Raw genomic sequence first — 12,961 nt, 5'->3', positions numbered from 1 at the left:
GTCCACAGCTTCCCTCCTCACCATCAACCACACGACCAATTTTTGCATCTTCTGCAAAATTGTTAATAATACCCCGTACATTTAAATCCAAATCAATGATCTGTGCTACGAAAAGCAGCGACCTTGTACGGATCCCTGCGGAACCTCACTCGAGACAGCCTTGCAGTCACAAAAACACCCGTCGACCATTGCTTCCTGCCACTAAGTCAATTTTGGATCAACTTGCCAATTTCCCTTGGATCCAATGGGCTTTTACACTTTTGACCAATCTGCCATGTAGGACTTTGTCAAAAGCCTCGCGAAAATCTATGTAGACTACAAAAAACGCACTACCCTCATCCACCTTCCTTGATACCTCCAAAAAAATTCAATTCAAACGACCTTCCCTTCACAAATCCATGCTGACTGCCCTTCATTAATCCGTCCCTTTCTAAATGAAGATTAATACTTTCCCCCAGAATTGTGCTCAATACCGAGGTTAGGCTGACTGGCCTGCAATAATTCGATCTATTCCTTTCTCCCTTTTTAAACAATGGTACAACTACAGCAGTCCTCCAATCCTCCGGCAACACATCTGTAGCCAGGGAGGATTGGAAAATGATGGTCAGAGCCTCCGATATTTCCTTCCTTGCTTCTGTTAACAGCCTGGGATGTATTTCATCCGGGCCTGGCGATTCAGGTGGAGTGATTTGGGGACTTCCTTTCCCTCTTTGCAAACGTTTGCACCGCAGGTCAAGATCACAAGTCTTGATCCAAATTAGGACTACTTCCGTGTTTGAACCTCAAATCGCGAAATATACCCCGACCCCAACGAGCCCAGAAACAAGAACGTGTCTTTAAATTAACGTGTTGCAGACACATTCGATGAGAGGTCTGTCTGTGCAATGAAAGGGCGTTTTTGAACAGTCATTCGGTTATCCGTTTCCTCCTGAACAAATACCACAGTGTTATTTTGTCGCTCAATTCCACAAATTAGCTAAAATAACGAGCTGCACAAGGCACTGCTGGGAGTTGAACCCAGGATCTTCTGTTTACTAGACAGACGCTTTAACCAAATAAGCCACAGCGCCAACTGATGACACTTTATCTCCACCTCCTCTCATTAATATCTATCAGCGACACTTCACTGTTGGGGGTTCAGGCCGTTTTCTCTTTGTCTGTTTCGCTTGTCCGTTTCCCTGTGCATTTCGACACTGACTGGATTTCTCGCTGTGTTTATCTTTGTGTATCCATCAGTGCGTTGATACACGGATGATTATGTGTGATTGTATTTGTTACATTAAATAAATTCGGGGATCAGACAATTCTCGCTATGACATTGGAGAACGATTGAGCCGAACTTTACAGCGAAGTGTTGTTGATTGTAGTGCTGAAACTTAAAAAAAGCGTAAGAGGAGAAAAAAGGGAAAAGGAGAAAAACTTGTGAGGGAAAATGAGGACAACTCTCAAGGTTTTTCCAAATATATTAAGAGAACGAAGGGAGGCTTGGAGTAATGTGGGCCGCTTGAAGACAGATGGAGGTGATATTGTAATTGAAAATCAGGAAATGGCAGAGTTGCTAAATTTTTACTTTGCATCGGTCGTCACAGAAATGGATGAGGCTAACATAGCAGAGACACGAGGAAAACTGTTAATAAATCAAGGGGTTTCGTTTTAGTAAAATAATGGCAATGGAGAAAATAATTAGGCTAAAGATAGACAAATCTCCACGACCTGATGTTTACCATCCCAGGGGATTGAAAGGAACAAGTGAGGAAATTGTACATGCTTTAGTCATGATCGATCAAAACTCTCTTGATTTAAGAATTGTTATTTAATGAAGCGCATCTTGATTGGAGGCTTCTGTTTGAGAAAGATCTCGAAGTGATAATTGAGAGACCGAAAATGAAGCTGTTTGGCAGGAGCGCTGATGCTGTCGGTTGTTCGCTGCTCTCGTGTTGCACAATTATTGAGCGTGCGTTACTTATTTACAGCAGTATGGGCTCCAGAAATGACCAGGTTGTGAGTTCGAGCGTCTTCTAAAATAATCAAACCTTTTACTCCGAACATTTTGACTGGAGTTCAAGGTACAACTGGTATGTTCAATAACGCATCTACTTCTTAGTGTTCCCATGGGAGCTCTTGGGTTCCTCCGGCCTGCCGTCTTGCAACAGCAGGTGCCAGTTTACTTGTTCATTGGGGGAGAGGGGACTTTTAGCGGCAGCTCATATGGCAAAGGGGCCGGTACGAGATCTTTAAATCTAAAGAACCAAACAAACAATTCTTCTTTTCGTTAAGCCGATATTCATCGGTTGGAAGTTTCGTGTTGGCAAAATTTGGAAGGGAAATATGCTGCCTGGTGTCACTGTGTAACGGAAGAAATTATTCAGCTTACAGATGTTAATACGCTGAAAGGTCGAGAGGCCTTTTCCAACTCCCGTGTGGGACAAGTTCAGCTTTTGAGACGTTGGGTAAAGTGTTATTTTAATTGGTGCTAACGAATGACAAGACATTTGGCACAAACAAAAAGAATTGTAAACTCACGAGTTCACTGTCCATGTTTCTTACATCATGTTCAACGGGAACAAGGATTCTCCTCAACACGTTGCTGAGAATTTTATAAAACGGACCTCACCCTTGCTCGCCGGCTGCAGGGATGATTCAGAGGCCTCCCATGAATATGCACGATGGGAGCTTATGTTGTATCGAGCCTGGGTAGCTCAGTCGGTAGAGTATGAGACTTTTAAAGTGGGCAGTGAGCTGAAGGTCCAGCGTTTAACTCCCTGTCCAGGCTCCAAATTTCGGAATAGCTGGCAAGCTGTCACTTTGCAGCGGGACCTGCTCTGTGTTGTCAAAGTTTCGGAAGTATCCTTTTTCCCAGTGTGGGCAGTAATGTGATGTCCGAAGCGGTTCCCCATCAGGAATTCTAGTTCACTATATTAATTTCGCAACACTCATTAAACTCTGTAAAAAAGACGAATGCTTGTTCAAATCGCCATTAATCAACCAGTAACTTTCTGTTTCCGGCTGAATGAAATGCTAACTTTTTTATGCTCTCATTCACCAGGCCGAAATTAGGGAGTTCAGAGGGGAAGAGAAAAAGGAAATGAGAGGCAAAGAGAAATATGACTATGGACTGACGGCGAACATAAAAGGGAATCCAAAAGTCTTCTGCAGGCATGTGAACAGTAAACGGGTAGTAAGCGGAGGCGAGAGGCGGATTCGGCCCGATCAAGGAGATCTACTCATGGAGGCAGAGGGGATGGCCGAGGTACCAAATGAGTACTTTGCATCTGTCTTTACCAAGGAAGAAGATGCTGCCAGAGTCTCAGCAAAGGAACTTATAGTTGAGATACTGGATGGTCTAAAAATTGATAAAGAAGAGGCACTTGAACGGCTGGCTGTACTTAAAGTAGGTAAATCACCTGTTCCGGATGGGATACATGCTAGGTTGCTGAGGGAAGTAAGGGTGGAAATTGCAGAGGTACTGGCCATAATCTATCAACATCCTTAGATATGTGGGTGGTGCCAGAGGACTGGAGAATTGCAAAGGTTGCACCCTTGTTCAGAAATGGGTGCACGGATAAACCCAGCAAATATAGGCCAGTCAGTTTAACCTCAGTGGTGGGGAAACTTTTAGAAACGATAATCCGGGACAGAATTAACAGTCACTTGGTCGAGGGTGAATTGATTAGGGAAAGCCAGCACGGATTTGTTAAATACAAATCGTGGTTAACTCACCTGTAAGAGTTTTTGATGAGGCAACAGAGAGGATAGATGAATGCAATTCAGTTGATGGGGTGTATATGGACTTTCAAAAGGTCTTTGATAAAGTGCTGCATGGTAGGCTTATCATCAAGAAAGGGACAGGAAACAGAGATTACTGGGGAACGGTTCTTTTTCGAACTGGAGAGAGTTGTACAGTGGTGTTCCCCAGGGATCAGTGCTCGGACCACTGCTTTTCTTGATATATATCAATGACTTGGACTTTAGTGCACAGGGCACAATTTCAAAATTTGCAGATGAAACAAACCTTGGAAGGGTGGTAAACAGTATTAAGGACAGTGATAGACTTCAAATGACATAGACAGGCTGGTGGCATGGGCGGAGACGTGGCAGATGAAAATTAACGCAGAAAAATGCGAAGTGATACATTTCGGTTGGAAGAACGAGGAGAGGCAATATAAACTCCAGGGCACAAATCTGAAAGCGGTACAGGAACAAAGAGAGGTTCATGTGTACAAATAGTTGAATGTGGCAGGGCAGGTTGAGAAAGCTGTTAAAAAGCATTCGGGGTCCTGGGCTTTATAAATAGATGTATAGAGTGCAAAAGTATAGAAGTCAGGATGAAACATTATTACACACTGGTTCGAACACAACTGAAGTGTTGTGTCCGGTTCGGGACACCGCACTTCAGGAAAGATGTGAAGGCCTTGGAGGGGGTGCAGAAAAAAATTACCAGCATAATTGCAGGGATGAGGGACTTTAGTTACGTGGATAGACTGGAGAATCTGAGGTTGTTCTCCTCGGAAAAGAGACGGTTCTGTGGAGATTTGATAGAGGTATTCAAAATCATGAAGGATCTCGACATAGAAGATGGAGAGAAACTGTTCCCATTGGCGGAAGGGTCAAGAACCAGAGGACATCGGTTTAAGGTGATTGGCAAAATAACCAAAGGTGACATGAGGAAAAACTTTTTCACACAGCAAGAGGTTCGGATCTGGAATGCACTGCCCGAGGGTGTGATGGAGGCAGATTCAATCATGGCCTTCAAAAGGGAACTGGACAAGTACTTGAAAGGAAAAAAATGCAGGGCTTCGGGGAAAGGCGGGGGAGTGTTTCTAGCTGGATTGCTCTTGCAGAGAGCGAGCACGGACTCGATGGGCCGAATGGCCTCTTTCCGTGCTGTAGCCTTTCCATGATTCAACTCAATGTGCATGAGGCGATGCAAAGGGAACAGAGCGTGCCGCAAATCGACACACCTCTCAGTATCCTCCCAAGCAATGTAGTTTAAGAGCAAATAATTCTGAAACGTCTCACTTGACAACTCAAGTCGTACATTCGAAACCAATTTGGTAAAGGGAGACTAATATTGGTGATTGGAAATATTTAGTGTGCAACTTGATATTGATGGACACCGGAGCAGAAAACGAGATTGGATGCACAGACGTGGTCTGAAAGGATGGCCGATCGGCTGTGGGAGGCAACGAACTTTTACACTGGCTGCATATCTGAAATGATAGCGGCTCGTTGGTCTAGGGGTATGATTCTCGCTTAGGGCGTTTCATTGAGTGATATGCGAGAGGTCCCGGGTTCAAATCCCGGACGAGCCCTCCTTTTAGTGAAATGTCACCAATTGGCTTCTGACATATTTTCAGTGTTGCTGTTGGTTGAACTGAATGAAATCCAGAGTATGTTTGAGCTCCAGTGGACTCAATGCCGAAGTTTCGTCGGCGCAACACACGTGAAGGAAATAAAATGTCTCAAGATGATGAGGAGATTGAAGCTGAATTTGGATTTTTCCCAATTCAGGCGGATATTAGATGACGGGATAGAAAGTCACATATCCAAGTTTGCCGATGACACCAAGATGGGCAGCATTGTAAGCAGTGCAGATGGAAATATAAAATTACAGAGAGGCATTAATATAATAAATGAATGGGTAAAATTGTGGCAAATCGATATCAATTTAGTCAAGTGTGAGGTCATCCACTTTGGACCAAAAAGGATCGATCAGAATACTTTGTAAATGGTGAAAAGCTCGAAACAGTGGAGGTCCAAAAAGACTGATGTGTCCATCTACATACATCATTAAAATGTCATGGACAGGTACAAAAAATAATCAAAAATGTTAATGGAATGTTGGTCTTTATATCTAGAGGACGAGAATACAAGGGGATAGGCATTATGATACAGCTATACAAAGCCCTGGTTAGACCACACCTGAAGTATTGCATTCAGTTCTGGGTAACGCACCAAAGGAAGGATATATTGGCTGTGGAGTGAGTGCAGCGTCGATTTACTAGAATGTTACCTGGACCCCAAGGGTTAAATTACGCGGAGAGATTACATAAACTAGGGTTTACCTCGAATTTAGTAGATTAAGAGCTGATTTGATCGAACTTTTCAAAATATTAAGGGGAACTGATGGAGTAGATCGAGAAAAACTATTTCCGCCGGTTGTGGTGTCTCGGACTCGGGGACATCGCCTAAACATTAGGGTCAGGACTTTCAGGAGTGAAGTTGGGAAACACCTCTGCAAGCAAAGGGAGGTAGAAGTTTGGAACTCTCTTCCGCAAACGGCAGTTGATGCGAGCTCAATTGTTAATTTTAAACCTGAGATTGATCGATTTTTGTTAACTGAAGTTATTAAGCGATACGGAGCGAAAGCGATTATCTGGAGTTCGGTCATATATCAGCCATGTTCTGTTTGAATTGCGGAACAGGCTCGAGGGGCGAAATGGCATACTTATATTCCTCAGCTCCTCATTGGTGAGAATGATTCTGCATTGGCCGGAAATCGAACCAAAGTCTCCCGCATCAGAATTGAGAATACGACCCCTGCACAACCAATGCGCGCGTTCTTAATAGCGGCAAGTGTCCATTTGGAATCCGATCTGAACGAACATGCTGTTTGCAGCTGCGGTGGCCGAGTGTTTAAAGCGTTGGACTCAAAATTCAATTGAGGTTTTCCTGCGCAGGTTTGAATTCTGCTCGCAGAGCAACTGTTTAAAGATCACTTCAGTGCTGAAATAGATTAATTGGAGTTAATTGACCGCATTTATCTCTCTCCCAGAATGAGAGATTCGACAGCATGGCCGGTGCTTTTAATTAGTGTCAGATCTTCTCTTGCAAGACTTCAAGACCCGAGAAGGAATCTCTCCCAACCTGTAACTTAAATTCTGCTAGTTTGCAAAACCTGACATTTATACTCTTTATTTTCTTTGCCTGCATCTCTCTATCTCTCCCTGTCTCTGTCTCTTGTCTCTCTGTGTTGTCCCCGATGGACTTCTCAGGTTTCCTTGAATGGCGAGAGCTGATCTAACCGGCAACAATAGCAGAAAAGGGTAAAGTAAAAAAAGACTGAGACAGTCGGAAAAGGAAAGGTGCAACCCAGCTGATAAATTCGTAGCTAATGTCTCCACATTCATGGCTCTTCGCTCTCATAGTGAATGAAAGCAGCAATTTGAGTAAAGTATATTTATGGTCGCGTGTAAACAACAATGTCGTTTCAGAGCAATTCATTCTGTAAAGTGTTACTTGATAATACAAGTCGTCCATTCAAAAGGAATTTGATGTTGTTGATATGATATAATTGGTGTAGAACCTGACATTTTTCGACATCGTATATCGTACAAGAAAGCGGGATTGTATGGACAGAGCGTTCTGAAAGGATGGCGGATCGGCTGCGTTGCAGTAAAATTTTACAGTGGCTGCACGGCTCTGTTGCCAGTTGGTCTTCGGGTCTGATTCTCGGTCAGGGAGTTTCACTGGTTCAAAACCCGTTGAGCCCCGTTGTGTCCCCATTTTCAGTCAAAGATCACCAATTGGCTTCTCATTTCCTTTCAGCGGTGCAGAAGGCAGGTTTGACTTATCTCCAGCAGAGCATGTTTGAGCACCAGAGGACAGAATGCAGAAAGTTTGTCCAAGCAACACACGTAGAGGAAATGAAGATAATCTTTCAAGAAGTTGGACAGATTGAAGCCGTCACATGAATTTATCCCAACTCAGGCGATCTCATGGGCACAGAATACAAAAGGTAAAGGATGCTGCATTGTCCTGGAAACAAACTCATGGTTTACCGCCGGCAGGCAAGGGTTCCACACTGAACCACCAATGGACACACGGCTGCAGACTGCACGTGTCGCGTTGGATACATGTCTAGAACATGCAGTCTGGCAGAGTTCCCGTATGTCCACCTCGAAGATTTCACGAATTACCTTTAAGCTGCACCTTAAATTCTGCTCAATCACAGAATTTGGAGATTGATACTATTTTTCTTTGCATGTATCTCGATATCTCTGTCTGCGTTTCTTCTCTCTCTGTGTTTCCCCCTGATGGTCTTATCCGGTTTCTTTGAACGGCCAGGTCTGCAAACCCGGGCGTTCCAGAAGGGTTTCTAGAATGCTCGGGTTTCCAGAATGTCGGATCTTCAGTCCAATTGTTGGATTTCGACGGGATGAGCTTTGCGATTTTCGTCTCCGTTTTTGGAAAATATAAACCCAGATGGGTTTTCACCTCCTCGGGTCCCGTCAACTTCGGGTAATGGGAATGAACCCAATCTATCATTCGGTCTTAATATCTGTATTCTCATTGCTTAAGAATTAAATTACGGGGTTACATTTATTTTGAGGACACATTTTAGAAATTAACACATAACAGACTTATTCGAAAACTAGAAGCACGTGGGATTAAATGACCGGTGTTAACGTGAGCACGTAATTAGCTGAAGGACAGGAGGCAGAGAGTAGTGGTGAACGGATGTTTTTCTGACTGGAGAGAAATATGCAGTGGAATCCCCCAGGGGTCGGTATTAGGACTATTGCTTTTCTTGTTATATACACATGACTTGGATGTAGGAATAGGGAGTACCGTTTCGAAGTTTGCGGATGATACAAAACTTGGCAACGGAGAAAATATTGAGGAAGAAAGTAGCAGACTTCAGGAGAACACAGACAGACTGGTGAAATGGGCAGTCACGTGACAGATTTAACGTCGATCAGTGTGAAGTGATGCACTTTTGGAAGAAGAACAAGAAGAGGCAGTATAATCTAAATGGAACAATTTATGGGGGGTTCCAAGAGCAGAGGGACCTGGGGGAGCATATTCACAAAACAGGGCAAGTTGATAAGGTTGTTAAAAAAGCGTATGGGATATTTGGCTTTGTAAATGGGGGCATTGAATTTAAATACAAGGAAGTCACACTAAACCTTTACAAACAACTGGTTAGGCCTCAGCTGGAATGTCTTGTACACTTCTGGGCACCATACTATACGAAGGATGAAAAGGGATTGAAGAGGATTCAGAGCAGGTTGACCTGGATGATACCAGTGATGAGGGACTTCAGTTATGTGGAGAGATTGGAGAAGCTGGGATTATTCTCCTTACAGCAGAGATGGTTAACGGGAGACCAAATAGAGATATTCAAAATAATGAGGGGTTCTGAAATAGCAAGTAGGGAGAAACTGTTTCCTCTGGCAAGTGGGTCGGTAACCAGAGATCACAGATTTAAAATATTTGGCAAAATAACTAGAGAGGAATTTAAGAGATTTTTTTTTCACACAGAGGGTTTGTTAAGATCAGGAACGCACTTCCTGAAAGGGGGGTGGAAGCAGATTCCACATGATCATTCAAAAGGCAATTGGACATGAACTTGAAGAGGACTAATTTGCAGGGTTATGGGGAAAATCTGGGTTGTGGGTCGAATTTGGACAGGTCTTCGAAAAATAGCCGGCAAAGGTACGATGGCCGAATGGCCTCCTTCTATGCTGTAAGATTCTATGATTCTATGATTACCTTCTGAATCGTTGGAATTGATAATTTTCAGTGTTGTGGAGCAAAGAAAATTATAACCATGATATTTGGATTCACCATTCCCTTATGAATATCGCAGATTATAATGTCCAGGCGGGGGTCGGTCTGAATGGGGGATAGATTGCGGTGATTGGAATGGAAGCCCAGCAGAATGAACTTGATCTCAACAGCAGGCGGTGAACCTTCTTCTCGAGAGAGGATCGTCATTTCAGTTCAGAAGGAAAAAGGTATCAAGAAAATCGGGTGAAACAGATACGGTATGATCCGGGACTGACAGCACATTCCATTTAAACAGACACAGGCACGGAATGATCCGGGACTTACAGCACATCCCTTTTTGAACAGACGCAGACACGGAATGATCCGGGACTGACAGCACATCCCTTTTGAACAGACACAGACACGGAATGATCCGGACATAAATCATAATAATGGTACGTAAGTTTCTCTTGCAGAAACCTCCGTTGGCCGTTTCGAGAAGGAAGGGACCTGACCTTCTGGATGGACTGAATGAAACAATAGTGAACACAACATCGACGAGGATGGGATTCGAACCCACGCGTGCAGAGCACAATGGATTAGCAGTCCATCGCCTTAACCACTCGGCCACCTCGTCGCATGAGCAAACTCGCACAAGCTCCTTTATTCAAAATGGAAATACTGGCTATGTTGCCAAACTGAAATCAAAACAATAAATGCTGGACATCCTCAGCAGGTCAGGCAGAATCTTTAGATATAGAAACAGAGTTAATATTTCATGTAGGTGACTATCACATGAGTAATCTATTACAATCCTGACTTGCGCCTTGCAGATGGTGGGACGGCTTTGGGGAGTCAGGAGGTGAGTTGCTCGGCGCAGAATATCCAATCTCTGACCTGCTCTTGTCGCCACAGTATCAATATGGCTGGTCCAGTTAACTTTCTGGTTCATGGTGATCACCAGGATGTTGATGGTGGGTGATTCCTGGAAAGATTCCATGAATGAGGGGCTTTAGTTTCATGGATAGACTGGAGAAGCTGGGGTTGTTCTCCTTGGAATAGAGACGGCTGCGAGGAGATTTAATGGAGGTATTCAAAATCATGAAGGATCTGGACAGAGTAGATAGAGAGAAACTGTTCACATTGGCGGAAGGGTCAATGACCAGAGGACATAGATTGAAGGTGTTTTGCAAAAGAGCCAAAGGTGACATGAGGAAAAACTTTTTTACACAGCGAGTGTTTAGGATCTGGAATGCAACGCCCGAGGGGTGGTGGAGGCAGATTCAATCATGGCCTTCAACAGGGAACTGGATAAGCACTTGAAACGAAAACAAAATACAGGGCTACAGGGAAAGGGCGGGGTGGGGCGGTGGGGTCCAGATGGATTGTTCTTGCAGAGAGCCGGTGCAGACTCGATGTGCCGAATGGCCTCTTTCCATGCTGTAACCTTTCGATGATTCTATTCTATGTGTCGGGGGCGATGCAAAGCGACCGAAGCATGACGTAAATCGACCTGCTCATGTCCATTCCCTGATAATAAATCCAAGTGTGATGCAAAGAAGAAATACATAATTATGGTACATATCTTTCATCTTATGCTCACCACGAGAGATACTTCGTTTACCAGGGGGCCATTGCGCACTTTGATAGATACTTCACCTGCATCACCCCTTGCACTCCCAACACCTCAGTGCAAGAAACATTTTGGGTGGCAATTCAGACTTTGCTGATTTGTGCAAACAGATATAAGCCAGCAATGCGGAAACGCACTTCTTTGGAAAGAAGATTTTTAGGTGAGGCGGCCAAAATAAACAGCTCCACCAATTGTGACAGAGATGGGATGCGAACCGACATAATCGAAAAATTGAATTCAGCATCTGAGAGAGTTAAGCTACTCTCCTACCGACCAGGACATCCACTGCTGATGAAAATGTTCAGATGGCTGAAACCTTACCTCTGGTTCTTTCTCCACAGGCGCTGCCTGACCTGCTGAGCGTTTCCAGCATTTTCTGTTTTCATTTTTGTGAATTCACAATGGCTGTTTTCCTGAAAACACCCAATTTGACCCAAGGGCAAAGCTCACACTTCACTTTCCCCACGCGCTTTAAAGTCTGTCGTTTCTGAACAAAATCCCCTCCGCGCCGGACATTCAAAGGACCTTTCGCTCACGGCCAACCTCCTGTTATCGACACTTTTTCACAATTCCCGCTCTTCTCATTTCTCCTCATTCCTTTTAAATCGGACATTTCCACAGACCTATTAAGATCAAGCGGAACATTTCCGACATTACTGCACCGCCCAGATTGCCAAAAGTGCAACTTTCAGCCGTCATTCGCAACTATGTCGCGCCGCCCGTCTCTCCCGCACATCATCTACTCGGGGAAAAGCGCCAACGACCATGAAAACAAAACCCAGTTCTTCAGTTAACATCCCCCGTGTCACAAGATACCCCATGGGAATTTCAGGGAAAAGTATGCCGCTGTCCTTCCGAAAGTCAGCCCTGCTTTCTTAGTGCTTGTCTCTGGAACAGTCACGCAGATCGAAATGTATCGATTGGTTTCAAGGCACAAATGAACATTGGTGCGAACGGGACATGTGGCCCGAGAAACAGCGGTCGATGTCGAGCAAACTTAAAGGCGTAAGAATGCGAAAGTGAAAGTTAGAGTTGGCAAGGCCGCAGTAAATTCTCAATGAAATGAACGGTGATTGTGGAAGGAAGAAAAAGCTGGAAGAAGCCGCGGGTCTGAATTTTGGATCAACCAGCAGAGACACACAAGAGAACAAAAACAGGATACAGACAAAGGTGCAGGAGGCAGAAAGAAAAAGCACGAAATAAGAGGAATGAAAAGAGAGTGACTTCGTGGAGGGCGAAGAGATACAGAAGCAGAGTGGTTATGTTAATGGCTAATAAGCCAGAGGCCTGGACTCATAATCCGGGGTCACGAGTTCATAATCCCGCCATGACAGCTGGAGAATTTCAATTCAATATATGAAAAATAAAACCTGGAATTAAAATACCAGTATCAGTAATGGTGGCCATGAAACTTCCGGATTGTTATAACAACCCATCTGGTTTGCTCATGCCCTTCAGGGAAGGAAACCTGCCGTCCGTACCCAGTCTGGCCGATATGTGACGCCACACCCCAGCGAACAATGTGGTTGATTCCTAATTGCCCTCGAAAATGGCCGAACAAGCCACTCAGTTGTAAAATCTCGATTAACAAAAAAGTTATAATAAAACCGGACGGGCCACTAGGCACCGGACACGACAAAGGTTCGAACCAAGCCCAGTCGACCCTGCAAAGTCCTCCTCACGAACATCTGGGGACTTGTGCCAAAATTGGGAGAGCTGTCCCACAGACTTGTCAAGCAACAGACTGACATAGCCATACTCACAGAATCACACCTTTCAGCCAAAATCCGCAGACTCTTCCATCACCCTGGGTATGTCCTGTCCCACCGGCAGGAC

General features: G+C 44.4%; 3 non-coding genes across 3 annotated transcripts; 1 reads left to right on the top strand and 2 right to left on the bottom strand.

Annotated features, from left to right (window-relative positions):
• Window positions 1-996: 996 nt before the first annotated feature.
• On the bottom strand, window positions 997-1,070 carry trnat-agu (transfer RNA threonine (anticodon AGU)). The gene has a single exon. It is a non-coding gene; the product is annotated as a tRNA-Thr (tRNA).
• Window positions 1,071-5,223: 4,153 nt separating this feature from the next.
• On the top strand, window positions 5,224-5,312 carry trnap-agg (transfer RNA proline (anticodon AGG)). Its single transcript is given in 2 exon segments — window positions 5,224-5,259; window positions 5,277-5,312. It is a non-coding gene; the product is annotated as a tRNA-Pro (tRNA).
• A 4,735-nt stretch (window positions 5,313-10,047) lies between these two features.
• Window positions 10,048-10,129, bottom strand: trnas-gcu (transfer RNA serine (anticodon GCU)). The gene has a single exon. It is a non-coding gene; the product is annotated as a tRNA-Ser (tRNA).
• Between the last annotated feature and the right edge of the window lie 2,832 nt (window positions 10,130-12,961).

This window comes from Heptranchias perlo, chromosome 20 (assembly GCF_035084215.1).
Source record: "Heptranchias perlo isolate sHepPer1 chromosome 20, sHepPer1.hap1, whole genome shotgun sequence".
In the NCBI taxonomy this organism is placed as follows: Eukaryota; Metazoa; Chordata; class Chondrichthyes; order Hexanchiformes; family Hexanchidae; genus Heptranchias; species Heptranchias perlo.
Note: the sequence above shows the minus strand (reverse complement) of the source record. Positions and strands in the feature narration are given on the sequence as shown.